Raw genomic sequence first — 15,073 nt, forward strand, 5'->3', positions numbered from 1 at the left:
ATTTCCTTGTATCAAAATCTAATGTATATTTCTATTTTGAAGTGCGGCCCTGGACTCTTATTTATAGGGCTGAGGTTGCCCTCGGTACAAGTTGAATTTGACATGCCTGAACTGGTGAATAAGTTAACCACTTTTTATTGATGTTGGAACTCGCCCTTTTTCTGAACCTGGTTCACATCTTATTTCTCGTTTTAATATTGACAGCCCCTGTGGTCTAGGGGTTAGTTTATGGCTACAGATCCAGAGCTCCTGGTTCGATTCCCGGCGCTACCAGATTTTCTGAGAAGTAGTGGATCTGGAACGGGGTCCACTCAGCCTTGTGAGGATAATTGAGGAGCTATTTCAAGGAAACAGCGGCTCCGGTCTAGAAAACCGAAATTAATGGCCATGGGGATCTGTTGTGTTGACCACGCGACACACTCTATCCGCTACAGTTGGCACTATCTTCGTCGATAAGCGGTGGTCGCTCGATCGTTATAGTTCGCTGGCGGACTAAAACCAGGGAATTCTTTTTGTACTTTAATATTACCCACATATCTATATCTCGGTCTCCAAAGTAATTCCGTCCCCTGAAATTTTTCGATGTTAGTTTTGTTCTCACCTCTCGTCTCCCAAAGCGTGCTACATGTCGGGACTACGTCAGCTTTCTTGACCTTATCAATCTAATAGTGTTAGGTAAAAAACACCCAGAGATCAGGAAGTCCTCCAGTATATCACTGTGTCCACCTTTCTCTTATTTCTTTTCCTAGGGTCCTAAAGTCAGAGTTCAGTATCAAGGGAAGAGGAAATATACTACTACAGTCAATAAGTTCGTGGAATGGCCGCAAAGCGTCGTACGGGAATTTACTGCCAATATGTTTGAGCAACGTTTTCGACAGCTATATAAACGTTGGCAGACTTGCATAGCGGCCAACGGCAACTATTTTGAGGGCCGATGTGGATCTGCGTAAGTGTATGTGAATACCTTGTAATATGATGCGATCAAAACCACATTCCACGAACTTAACGACTCTACCACGTGTAACCCCTTACGTGTCGTTGCTTTCTGCCCGCCCCAGGTTCATATTGCCTGTTCTGGATTCAATAAAACATACTACATTTTCCTATATATCATTTCAGATATAGCGAGTCCAGAATTTAGAACAGACGAGTGCTGTTATAACAGCATCTTTACAGGGAGTAGTGTCACGCACGTAGTGTAATTATATACATAATGGGCATTGCCCCATGTTTGAGGTAAAAATAGAGATAAGGTAAATTTGTCCTTGTGCTACACTAATTAAGTACTACGCTATGAAGGCGTATGGGGGGTGGATTTATAGATCCCCGTATTCTTGACCTCGGCCATAATTGGGGGTTAGTGGTCAGCTTCACGCCTCGGCCGCTTTACCCCCAGGGAAAGAGCCCCAAGTACCCACTGGACAGGAGGCTGGGTGGGCGCCAGACCCGGTCTGGACGACGAGGAGAGGAGAAAATTCTACAGTGACTCAAACTCCGACCCCTCGGCCGTCCAGCCCGCATACAGTCACTATACCGACTGAGCTATCCCGGTTTCCCATATCTGAGGTACACCTGATAACATTACTCGTAACTTCTTGCTGGCAGAAGCGAGGAGACATTGATGCTGGACCCAATACTGCTCACTCACGGCAGTTGTATTCGTAACTGCAGGCAGTCTCGCAGTCCTTTCTCGCTGTCTCTCTCTGTTATGGCTTTTAAGTTGTTAAGAATGCATGGGGTACAAGGATACAAGTTCACAGAATGACATTTACAGTTTACTGTATTAGAAGTTGATTAGAAGATTGGCTATAAAGATGATTAGAATAGCTGTATGTTTAGGTGATGAAAGACAGATCAGTGGACAATTTTCTTCATTACCCATTCCCAGACGCAAGATGTCCTGTGTTATGTGACTTATGGCTTCAATTACTACCATGTCACAGATGCGCCGGCGCGAGCAGACAGAACGATATAATTAAAATTCAGGTTTGGGATGAATCCGCCCCATAACCAGTTTTGCATTGTCTGGAGTCGGACTCTGCATTCCAACTCTCTCCTCTGGATGCACAGCGCAAGAGAACACAGCACGAGACTCATCTCAGTGTACACTGATATCTTACTTAACAAAGGCGTTGCAACGGCTATAAACATATAAAAATATATCAACGTTCAACTACACTGTCTCGACATTAACATATGCAAATGATATTCACCATGAAGTTAGAAGCTGTTTTACTTTCGTAAATGCTTACAATCATTCAGTCTACAAAATGTATCTATTCATCATCATCATCATCTGAAAGGGTTGAGCTTGTTAGGCCTTTCCGTCCTCAAAGAAGCCATCTTCTTCTTGGCCTTCCTTGATCACGTCTTCTTATCTCTATTCCATATATATTCAACTCTAAGAAATTAAATGTATAAATTTATATTTTCTTTTTTATGAACGTAAAGCTTAGTTTCTCATGATACGGATAAACATAAATAGAGCGCGTTTTAAGATAGAGGGCTTAAGAGAATGTTTGGACCTAAGACGGAGAACCAGTACAATGGAAAAAATGAAATGAAATAAATTCAAAAAAAAAAAAACTTCATTCAACCTGTAGCATCTGCTGTGATATGGAGAGTAATTAGTTAGGCTAACTCTGTAGCATGAATCTCCGCGGCATAACGAGACTAGAGGGGTGTTAGACCTTTCGCCTGCTTGCCCTGCCTTCATTGGATTGTGGGTTCCAGAGAGGGACGGTCTAACTGGACTACATGCCAACGGGAACTCGGTCTAAAACGGCTCTATCACTGGTGTCAGGGGTTCGAATCTCGCTTCGAGCTTAGAAGCATTTCCACTTTTTTTTATATTGCTCAGTGATGGAGTATGCATTCAAAATCGAACGCTTGTCTGACCAAGGATTTAGAAAGTCTCCACAATATGGAATAAAGTGCAGGTCCGAAATACACTGCAATGCCAGAAAGAAGAGGCACAGGATGCCTCAGTGTAAGACTAACCAGAGTTGATACTTTACTCGTAGACTATCTAATTTTTAAATACCTATTATTACGTATACATTATTTATGCGATGTCTAAAATGCGCACCGTAATACAGCAAGGGATGTAGCAATACGGTTGTATACACTAATTAAAATAATTCGCAGAAATCTGTGAGACCTAAAATGATTGAATACGCGGTATTATGACGTTCGACTGTATTACGTCTATCTACGCCTAAATGCACATTAAAAAGTAAAGGTGTCCCTGTAACAGGCCCTGGAGGCCCAGAAGGCTGTGAGACGTTGAGGCTCCCACATTTTCTAGACAATCGGCTCACAGATGGCGGTAAGGATGTCAGCCTTACGCGCCGGCCGCCCTTTGCCCCCAGGAATATTCCTGGTACTCATTTCTGTTAGAGATTGAGTCGACCCCAGGGCCATAGTGCGGCTAGAAGGATTAGGTAAATTGAAAAGAAAAACACATCATCGGGATTCGAACCCGCGACCTTCCGGCTTGTAGCATAGTGCCTCAATCAACTACGCTACCACGTGCCCCCCACTTCGGTTTGCTAGATCTTAGACATTTAGTAGGACTCCTTTGGTGGGTGATCAGCTCGTCGCAAAGCCTCTACCTGCACACAAACATTAAACACCAATTCCCTGAATGGGATTCGAACCCACGATCCCGGCTTCTGAGCGAGTGAAGACAGTACATATCTCTGACCGCTCGGTTACCGTGACCGGCTATATTAGGGATATACATGGTTCAAATCTTGGACAGGGCACGGCTACCCTGAAGATCCCGTGATTTTTCTCTCTCTTTCCTGGCAAATGTCGGGATAATACAATCATGTGACGAGCGCTTCCTCCCCAATTCACTCTATATAACATCCTATCACCTAATTCGAAGCCAAGCATCTGCAATTATACGTCATTAAATGACCTACCGACAAATTAGCCATTCACAGAGGAAGAAATCTGCAGGTGCAATGACAAGAAAAGTAAATATGGACCTGCGTGTGTGTGTGTGTGTGTGTGCACGCACAGTACATACTGTCCTGCATTGTGTTCCGTAGATGCATCATGAATACTGAATTAGAAACGTGTGCGCTTGAAACGAGGGACACGCGTTCAAGACTGAACATGAGAGACAGGGTGGCCCTCACTTAGACGCGCGGGCTGCATTGCTACGACTCGGTTTTATATATTCAGTCCTCAGAAGAGGACCTCGAAACAGAGCATCATGATGACCTGACACAGAGACGCATTTCCCACATTGAACAAGCAAAAAGAAAAAATTGTCCCTAAGCTTAACCAAGCACCGGGAAGTGGAAGAATAATTAAAGGCATTCACAACTTTGGCATGATTGTGAACTTGATGCTCTAGCCGTCACAGACCTCCACCAGCCGTCCTGGACGCCGTGGAAAAGAGAAAAATACTTTGCTTATAACGGAAATCGAAACCTGATTCCTGGTCGTGTATCCCACAGCCTAGTCACTATATCGACTGAGCTTGTATCGTTATTTAAAATGCGTACGACTGGTTACTATCAGCTCCACTGGTTTTACAATGGAATTATATGATTATGCTAGTTCAGTTCGATAGGATAGAACAGGAAGTGTCTGCAGTCTGTGCTACCTCCATATTCACCCAGGAAAGACAAAACAAATCGAATTAATGGTAGGCCAGTGGTACCCATTGTGGGATTTCAAATAAACACTTCACGAAACACAAACATACGCGTTACCGTTTGACCGAACCTCAACTGTTCGTCTGGTGTCACAGACAAAAGTCACAGAAAATTTGACCTCAATCGAGATTCTTAAATATGCAGTCGAAGTGCTGACCACAACAACGCGATCTTTGATACAACCGATTTCTATTCATAGTATCCACCCGCCAACGTCTTGCTATGGGGTGTGACATCTTTTGCCTTTCCAGTCAAACGCGTCCTCGGAGTAATAATAACAGAGTAATATGAATACAACTCACCAAACAATATGGGTCCGAAGACTACAGGAGATGTTATTCAGCAGGTGTTACAGTCCGATGGCACACTTCTGTGTTTCTCTGTTCATCAAAAGTTCACATTTCACGGTCTTCTTCAACAGGTGTTAGTTACCGTCCGCCGTCATTTGTGTTTTTTCGTATTCATCAAAAGTTCACATTTCACTGTGTTCTTCAACAGGTGTTATAACTAGTCAGACCTCGTGTATTTCAGTCCCTTACTTCCATTACATGCTACATTCGGTTCATTATCGCGTTAACGCTGTAAAACACGTGCTGCAACAGCAATACATCACAAAGTACCGCATTAACACACACCCATTACCTCTGCCTGCACGTCACACACTGCGAGACGCGCGCGCGCGCGCGCTAGCCACTCCACCAGTCAGCAGGCTCTGTTCCAGCCATCTTGGAGCGCTGACTGGCCGAACTTCTACAGCCTCCCTCCCCCGCTTACACAAGACGCGTGTCACACCGGTCCACCCTCAGCATCAACAGCAACAACAGTCACAATAACACCAATAACAAAACAGTAGAGACGCAGCAGTGAGACCGAGTATCATTTTACTCTCTTCTCCTGCCTTACGATACAACAATGCTGTCTATAAGCTTCCCACATTTCAGCATGATTTTCACATAACTTACTATGAATGACACTCAATTAGAAGCTACTTCAGCCTCGTGTTTTTTTTTTAATTCTTAGTCAGTAACAACAACATGACTGACGCTTAAACATGTGAGTTGTAAACGGCACTAACATCGCTTACTACAGGTTCTTGAAATGATTAATAATACCTTTCAATAATACATGCAACTTTCAGGAGCCGGGATAGCGCAGACGACCGAGAGGTCGGAGTTCGAATCCCGGTAGGGTCAAGAATTTTCACCTCTCCGTGTCGTCCAGACCGGCTCTGGGGTCCACCCAACCTCCTGTACAATGGGTACCGGGGGGCGCTGCCTGCTCCAACAAAACTCGATACACCCCGGGAAAGACGATCTTCTCAGGAGCATAACAGGAGCCAGTAATTAAAATGACGGTGTCAAACGTGTGGCTGCAGGTTACACTATCTTAAAACAGTGAACCACCGTTTCCTTAAACGTGCCTCCAAGTTCATGATTCATAAACATCCTATCATTACACGGTTTATGAGTACATCCCAAGCAGTTCACTGATCATGGCTCAAGCAACAGTCACAGCTATACAGCATTCTAATTACGGTATACACAAGACGTTGCCAAGAAGCGCTGAATGTCTTGTTGTTCAAATGGGGACTGCAGTTGTACCCCATTCTATTCACGACACCAGGCATGCTGCATGGTAATTAAATACCGGTCCCGCACTCCTCTTTCATATATTTCGGGGGTCGTAGGTTGAAATCTCAGTCCGGGGATTGAGTATCGTGACTGTGGCCTTTCGTGAGTTTGTTCAGTCCCTCCAGGAAAATATCAGGATGCTACCTCAAGTTAGACCGCAGCCACGACTTTTCCAATTCATTATTCACTAATGACGCTATATAGGCACTAGGAATGCGTATGAACTATAGCAGCCTCGTAAAATAAACCATGAAGAAGGAAACTACGTGTACATATAAAGCACGGTACGGATGTATATTTACTTTGTGGATTGTTTAACGAGATGAGTAGCTCAAGCCGATCACAGTGGCTGCGCCGTATAGGGATTGCTCTATCTTAGCTTGCTCGAAATCTTGGATCGTGGGTTCGAATCCCACTCAAGGCATGGATGGGTGTGCGTTTATTCTGTGTTTGTCTTGTCCTGTGTGTAGGTAGCGGCTTTGCGAGGGGCTGATCACGCGTCCAAGAAGTCCTACTGTATGTCTATAGCAAGGGTCTCCAAACTACGGCCCGCGGGCCACAACCGGCCAGCGAAAGAATTGTGCAGAAATGCGCCAATTGAACTAATTTTCCAGTGAGTACTGGTAAATGTGATTCCGAGCTTATTGACCTGACATATTATACTGCAGTTCGATGGCTTAGCTGTGGAAATGTTCTGTCGCACTTCTTTCAGCTCAGGAATGAAATTGATATATTTCTTACCGAGAAAAACCATCACGAACCACTTTTATCAGATACCAAGTGGCTTTGGAAATTAGCATTTTTGCTGATCTGGTGAACCATATGAACCATTTGAATTTAAAGTTGCAGGGTGAAAATAACTTAGTCTGTGATTTATTTGCACTTATCAAGGCATTCAGAGCAAAGTTGATACTTCTGGAAAGGCAAGTGAAAAATTGTAACTTTGTTCATATGCTATACTGTGCAGAGTTGCATAAAAAGGGTGAAGCAGGATTTCCTTCCTCGTTTGCAAATTTAGTCATTTTAGATTTGAAAGAACAATTTCGGAAGCGATTTGCTATTTGGATTCAAGTGCCCAGGAAAATAGATCGTTTCAAAATTCGTTTGACTGTGATGCTGCAGATGTCAAATTCAAATGAAAATTATTGAACTTCAGGAAAATTATCGTATTAAATACAAATACAAGGAATTTTATAAATTTCTGAACTCTGAGCCATTTCCAAATTTAAAGAAATTTGCTTGTAAATTTACCTCCATTTTTGGGACGACATATCTGTGTGAACAAACTTTTACCCAGATGAAGTACATCAAGTCGAAATACAGGGCAAATTTATCCGTTGAACATTTAAAGTCGCTACTTGTGATTAGCGTTTCAAAATTTGAACCTCAATTTAATCAGATTTTAAGAATGGAAAAAGAGTTCCATCATTCACATTAATTGTTTTATTATAATTTGTGATGAAAATATGAGCATTTGTTACTACTGTCTGTTGTCATTAATATACGATAATTTATTCTCACGTACTTTGTATTTAGTTTATGAAATTCTGTGCTTTCAATAAAACTCATATACCTAGATTTATTAATTTCTCATTTTATCCGGCCCGCTGAAAGTGCTGTATTACCTAATGTGGCCCGCGGTTCGAAACGTTTGGAGACCCCTGGTCTATAGGATTAAGAAACTGAAAATAAAGTGGCCAAGGTCCAATGAAACGACTGTAGAGCCGTAGACAGATATATAGATTCCGGTAGGGGCAACAGGTTTTTCCCTTTTTTCCAGACCGGCTCGGGGGTAAGACCAGCCTCCTATCCAACGAGTGCCGGGGGGCTTTTTCCCAGGGGTAAAACGGCAGGGACGTTAAGCAAAACACTCAGCACTATCTAGAGCCGAGGTCAATAATGGTAGAGCTATTTATCCACTCACCCATATATCTTAATGGACTGGCGCTTAATTAATTAAGCACATGGACGAATATACCTTTGTCTATTGTAGGATGATAAGTGAATAAACTCGAGATGAAATGATATTGTGAGGTCGTGGCCTAATAATTCCGACATTGCCCCTGGGTTACTAACGAAAACCATGAAACGCCCCAGCCAGGACAGCTGGTGACCCAGCCGCGATTCTAATTTCACTAGCGGACAATGAAATAAGTGTCTGGAACAGAGGCAGGACTGACAGCCATGAGAATATTACGCTCAATTCCTTGAGAGCACAGTCTTTTGTTCCTACATTGTGGTTAGCGAAATTGAAGGCAATGCTTTGATGTACCGCGTCCGAAACCAAGTGAGCGCTCACGAGCCGATATGTGTCCCACGTGAAATGTAAGAGTGTCCCGTTCGGCCATCGAAAGGAATATCACGCCTCTTGCAAATCAAATGCAGTAATTCGTTCCAAACTGCGGCACCATCCAAATTCCTCAGTACTAGTAGTAAACACACGGGGAGAGTGTGCATAACTACTTTTTTTTGAGGGGGGGGGGTGCGTGTGTTCTGAAAAATACCTAATCCTAGGAAACTGTTATGATTTTCACTATTGGCTGGTGCATTTTAACGTTCCGGAAAACTCCTTATTGCTGACTATAATCCCGTCTACGAGTATACAGGAAAAATATCCATAAATTTATATCACTGTTCCATTCATATAAATTTAGGGGTATTTTACCTGACTGTTCCATTCATATCAAGGAGGATCAGGTGGGCAGGGCATGTAGTACGAATGGGGGAGAAGAGGAATGCATATAGGATATTGGTGGGAAAGCCGGAAGGAAAAACACCACTGGGAAGATCAAGGCGTATATGGGTGGACAATATTAAAACGGATCTTAGAGAGATTGAATTGGATGGTATGGGTTGGATTGGTCAGGTTCAGGATAGGGACCACTGGAGGGGTCTTGTGAACACGGTAATGAACCGTCGGGTTCCATAAAATGCTGGGGAATTATTGAGTAGCTGCAGAATTGGCGGCTCCTCAAGAAGGGCTTAGCTCCATGTATAAGTAACTTAGTAAGTTCCATTCATAAGTGCAATCGCATAACTAGAATACTATTTTCTTCGTTTAATATTACTCTTCTGGGTTCTCTGTAATTAGTTTTTATTAACGCTACGTAATTCAGTTAAGTTCACTTAATTTTACCCGTTCGGGTAAAATTAAATTTATTTTTAGACAGTTAATTTAATTATTGCCTTAGTGGTAACTACAAAAATGAAATTAAAAATGAAGTGAACTCTCATTGTGGTCGCGCCATAGTTCAAGCGGTTAGTCGCTGGCTTTCCACCGCGGCGGCTCGGGTTCGATCCCGGGTCTGGTCAAGTAGGATTTGTGGTAGAAAAAGTGGCGCTGGGGCAGATTTTCTCCGAGTACTTCGGTTTCCCCTACCAATCTTCATTCCACCAATTGCTCCACAATCACCCTCACCTATCATCTGGGGCTGGTACAACAGGCCAGAAGTGGCCACAGTACAAGGGACTTAGCCCCACCCCACTAGCAATAATAAAGAATTCTCACTCTGGCGAAATTCGCCGAAATCAACATCGCGTAAGAGGAAGGATAGCTGTACACCTCAAGAAACCTTTACCTCTTGATATGCTGAATCCTCAGCCAGATCAATCCAATCCGCATCATTCCATCCTATCTCTCTAATATCCATTTTAATATTGTTCACCCACCTACGCCTTGGTCTTCCCAGTGGTCTCTTTCCTTCTGGCTTTGCTAGCAATATCCTATATGCATTCCTTTTCTTCCCCATTCGTGCTACATGCCCTGCCCACATCATCTTTCTTGACTTGATCATTCTAATTATACTTGGAAAAGAGTACATGTTATGAAGCTCCTCATTGTGCAGTTTTCTCCAACCTCCTGTCACTTCATCCTCTTCGGTCCAAATATTCTCAACACCCTGTTCTCAAACACCCTCAGTCTATGTTCCTCCCTTAATGTCAGAGACCAAGTTTCACACCCATACAGAACCACAGGCAAAATTATAGTTTTATATATTCTAATTTTTATGTTTTTGGACAGCAGACGAGAAGACAAAAGTTTCTGCACTGAATGGTAGCTAGCATTACCCGAGTTCAATCTCCTCTTCATTTCCTCCTGAATCAGGTTTCGATCTGTTATCGTTGTTCCCAAATATCTGAATTGTGCCACATTTTCAAAACATCTGTTTCCTATGTTTATACCATGATTTTGCCCTGCATTTTGGTGACGAGAGAGCAACATGAGGGACTACACAGCGTTATACCCAAGAAGACAAAACTCTTCATAAACACCACTGTGAAAACCTCAAATCTTATAACGTGAAACACCGCCACACTGCTGTACAGAATTCCTTCACCACAGAAGAGCATGTAATTCAGACAACTTTTGTGACGTTCGAGCAACTTAAAGCAACACTGTTAAGTTTTGGTCAGCGACGTTAAACAGATAAATGACATAAAATTGGCAACAAAGAGAGCAGTCTTCTGGTATGTGGGGCCGTGTAGATATTGTTTTAACCGACGTTTCGGGGGAACGTAGCGCCTCCATCTTGAGGGCAGAATAAAAAAGAAGAAAATCCGCAAGCAATATCTACACGACGCCACATCCCAGAAGATTGCTCTCTTCATAGTCACCGCCGTGAAAACCTCAAAACTTACAAACTGGCAATACTGTGTAATTTACCAGCGATTTTTAGACGATACAACTATAACCGATCCAACGTCAGTGGTAAGGTGGCAGCATGCTAATTATGCTGCTACCTGTCTGTCATGGTAGGTTGTGCGGTTGGTTAAGGTTTAATAGTTCTTTAGTGGGATGATGGGGTGACGTGGGTGTTGGACTCCTGCTATGATAGTTCGTTACTTGTTCTACGTCAGTAGCGCCAACTCTAATGATTCTTTAGCGATGAGCTGCGGCCTCTAAGACTTCCTTACCTTTCCGTTGATGTTAAACTACGGGTTGGGAAGGCAAAAGGAATAGTATTGACGCCAATAATCACTTACTCATGGAGCTGAGCCCTTCTGGAGAAGCCGCCAATTCTGCAGCTACTCAAGAATTTCCCAGCATTTTATGGAACCCGAAGGTTCATTACCGTGCTCAGAAGAGCCCTCCACTGGTTCCTATCCCGAGCCAGATCTATCCAGTCCATACCATCCCATCATATCTCTCTAAGATCCATTTTAATATTGTCTACCCACCTACGCCTTGGTCTTCCCAGTGGTCTCTTTCCTTCTGGCTTTCCCACCAATATCCTATACGCATTCCTCTTCTCCCCCATTCGTGCTACATGCCCTGCCCACCTCATCCTCCTTGACTTGATCATTCTAATTATACTTGGAGAAGAGTACAAGTTATTTACAGGATGCAAACCCGGTGGGTAGCTCTGGTAAGTGGCAGGGTAAAACCTGACCCCTTTCTGTCAGCTCAAATTGGGCCTTGCTCTGGCAGGGTGAATATAACCTTACTGCTGCAGTCACACACTCGAATAATACCTTGGGATACACTGTACTCTTATTTATTAATGTTCTGGTGATGAATTACATGCGGATTCCTCTCTTGCAAAATATTTGTTACGCTTCCAATGTAACAATTTACTTTCCAGATTTTTTTGTACTTTATAAGTTACACTTTTACACTTTCTTTCCTTTGCCAATAATTACTAAGTTTCTTTTTGGAAATAGAACGCTCTGATGCAATGGACTAACATAGCTCTCATCTTCCCTCGAGGAATTTCCCCTTAAACTTTCCTTTATTGGCCTAGTTCAAAACTTCAGTATCTTCCAATTAGTGAAAGTTGCCATGCAGATTTAGTTCACTATCCAAACCAATCTTTAGGCAGGCCTCTGATTGATTTATAGCTAAGGAATGGGCCATGGTCCTCCTACTTTAAATTTACTGCCAGACTTTGCTGTCAAACATCTAATTCCGAAGTGATTTCATAGTGTCAAAACGAATTAGATTTTCAAGAAAACCCAAATGTCTGTATCCTGTTCACATAGCAAGAATGGGCTTAAGCCTTATTCCAAATGTACCAAAGAGGATATCACCCTTTAATTAAATCTTACAGCTTTATCTAAATACAATGCTACTTCATTACTATGCTCCTTGTTCTTAACGAACTGTTACAACAGCTAAGCTTCAGTCAGTAAGATTATTCACTATTATTCGTCTTGAACCTACCCCCACACTGACCACCCTTTTAAGATGGATCTAAGTGGTTTGACTAGACTCACCTCATTGACATTCATCAGATGAGCAAATTTGGTTGTCCAGCAACACAGATTTATTAAAAACTACATAGAAGATCTATGAAGATTTCAAGTGTATCAGTCTGAAGTCCCTTTACAGCAATGTAATGGATCATTGTAAACCATATCATATGAGAGGGGGGGGAGCAGTTCTGAGGATAGATATTTGTACTCAGCCTTGTAATTTCTGTCCACTAGTTACATTTGTATGAGCATGAAGCATCATTTCATAGTCATGTATATTTCATGTATAAGTCATGCATTTCATCAGGAACACAGAAGAATGGCACAGGGATATGTGAAATGTGCAAGGCCCCTTAGATAAAATTATCTCCTCCTCACATTGGTTTGTGAGTTACCTGAAGGTGAAGCGGCCTCCGTAGTCTAGGGGTAACGTTCGAACCTCATGACTCAAGGTACGCGGGTTCAAACCCGGCGGAGGTCGTGAAATTTTTAAGGGCGGAAAAATTCAGGGAACAAGTCCTCCAGGAGGTACTTTAATCCCGTGTCGTAGCTTTACGGCACATAAAAGAACCTCATGTCTCCAAAGGAGGCCACTGAGCTAAATAAAGGACATTTCCCGTCCAACAGTAGTCTCTAACGCCTCTGGTAGATGGGGGAAGCATTGAGATACCTCTGAGCCAGTAGAGGCCGACCTCGCTGGCTGAGTAGGGACTGATGGTAAGCACCAATACCGGTAGGGTATAGAGGGTGGTAGAAGATTATAGGGGGACGCACAATAGATCAAACTGGTCGCGGTGTACGGGGATACCCACCCTCTCCAATAATAATAATAATAATAATAATAATAATAATAATAAAAATACCTGAAGGTGAAGTAATGGCCAGTTTCCAAAATATTGTAATTTTTTAGAATTCAAAATTTAAAACATATACAACTGAATGTACAATGAAAATGCCATTGCAATTATTAAAGCATTGTCAACACATTATGGAACCCCAAACAATGTAAAGTAGAATGAATCAATTATGCTTATGCCTCACAAAAATCTGAGGATGTCAAGTACAAGATAGAGAACTGGTTCTCTTTACTTGAAACAACTCTTCGAGTTCATTACAGCTTAACACAAGTGCCAATCGAAGCTTGCAGTATGTCCAAACAGTATTCCATTTCACACCATATATTTTTCAGCATCTGGGGTGTCAAAGAAGCAACTTCATTGGTGTTCGTGCATGAAGTTCAACCACACCAGAAATTTCTGGATGAAAAGCCTGGTCCCTTAGACAGCCCCATAAGAAAAAGTCCAGCGGAGTTATACTGTGGGAGTGATGGGACCAAGGGTTTGGTCCTTCCCTCCCAATCTGCTTGGAAAATCTTCATTCAGAATCTCTGGCACCATCCTGTTGTAAGAAAACATTTAGTTGAAGGCGTGCCATCTGCAAGACTGCAAATAACTCACAATGAGCTGTACTGAGAAGCTTCATGAACTATCTCAACTGTGTCAGAGTCTACTGAAGGCCTACCTGTGCCCTTCTTATGCAGGAAACCCGTCTGTTGAAACTGTTCCATAAGTTGATAGTCTTCCAAGTGCTTGTTCTCCATATTCCCGAAGGTTTCACTGCATTTGAATAATTGATTTTAGCTTCAAGTACCACAACAGTAATGCCTTATGCTGAGGGGAAACTGCCATTTTCAATTTGCCAGCTGTGTACATTTCAGCAGCGTCACTATCCGCTGGACAATCAATTAACATGAACAATTCTGAGCAGGTCTTTCGAACAATGCAATCCATTTCCCAATATTTATTTATGTTTGAAACGTAGTGAATAATTTATGGCCACCCTGTGTGCATGCCCACACACACACAATGATGTAAATTAATGTGTGTTGTGGCATTCTTATTTCATGTTGTTGTTGTTGTTGTTTTTTTTTTTTTTGCAAAAATGTGTATTTTGTGTATGGTGTCTTGGCAGGAACATAATCTGTACAGAAATCATGTACACCATATGTCTTCTGTGAGGTGGTACTTCAAATTAAAATATCAGAGGTTCTTATTGCATTAAATAATCTCCACCACCTCGCACATGATTTTCTTTTGTTTCTTAAAAAAACGTGATTTCTGAAATCATTGATTCAATTACGAACTTCCTCATCTTTAATTGAATTTGTGTCTATGTCACTGTGTCTGATAAAGGCCCATATATTCCCATCAAAATTATAGTATTTTGATACTTTTGGTACACAAATATTTAAACCTTAATTATTCTTGTAATCACTAATGGCTGAAGGAATACAGTAGCAGCACATGCTTAGTTACGTGAGTGGAAATGTTCTTGAAGAAAATGTTTGCAATCTGCAGTAAGAAAACATTCTTGATGATATGGTGACACCAATTAGCCATGTAAGTAAAGATGGCACTGAACTTGATGTCTACCTCAGATATTGTTGTTCTTTTAAGATGTTCTACAGGTTTGTGGGATTTGAGGTTCTCACAGCAGTGGTTATGAAGAATCCTATCTTCTGGGACATAATGCAGTGTAGTCTGTTGAGAGTCAACCAACATGTCACCTACGTCTTTG

At 42.2% G+C, this 15,073-nt stretch overlaps 1 protein-coding gene across 2 annotated transcripts in view; it reads right to left on the minus strand.

Moving 5' to 3' along the window:
- The window catches only part of LOC111862204 (metabotropic glutamate receptor), a 177,642-nt gene extending 172,282 nt beyond the window's left edge, over positions 1 to 5,360 (minus strand). Inside the window, exon 1 of one of the 2 annotated variants that reach the window (XM_023847412.2) lies at positions 4,976 to 5,360. The gene's annotated coding sequence lies outside the window, so the exon portion shown is untranslated. The remainder of the gene's footprint in view (positions 1 to 4,975) is intronic. The other variant, XM_023847411.2, reaches the window with a different exon arrangement.
- Between the last annotated feature and the right edge of the window lie 9,713 nt (positions 5,361 to 15,073).

The sequence above is a fragment of the Cryptotermes secundus genome, unplaced genomic scaffold (assembly GCF_002891405.2).
Source record: "Cryptotermes secundus unplaced genomic scaffold, Csec_1.0 scaffold1288, whole genome shotgun sequence".
NCBI lineage: Eukaryota > Metazoa > Arthropoda > Insecta > Blattodea > Kalotermitidae > Cryptotermes > Cryptotermes secundus.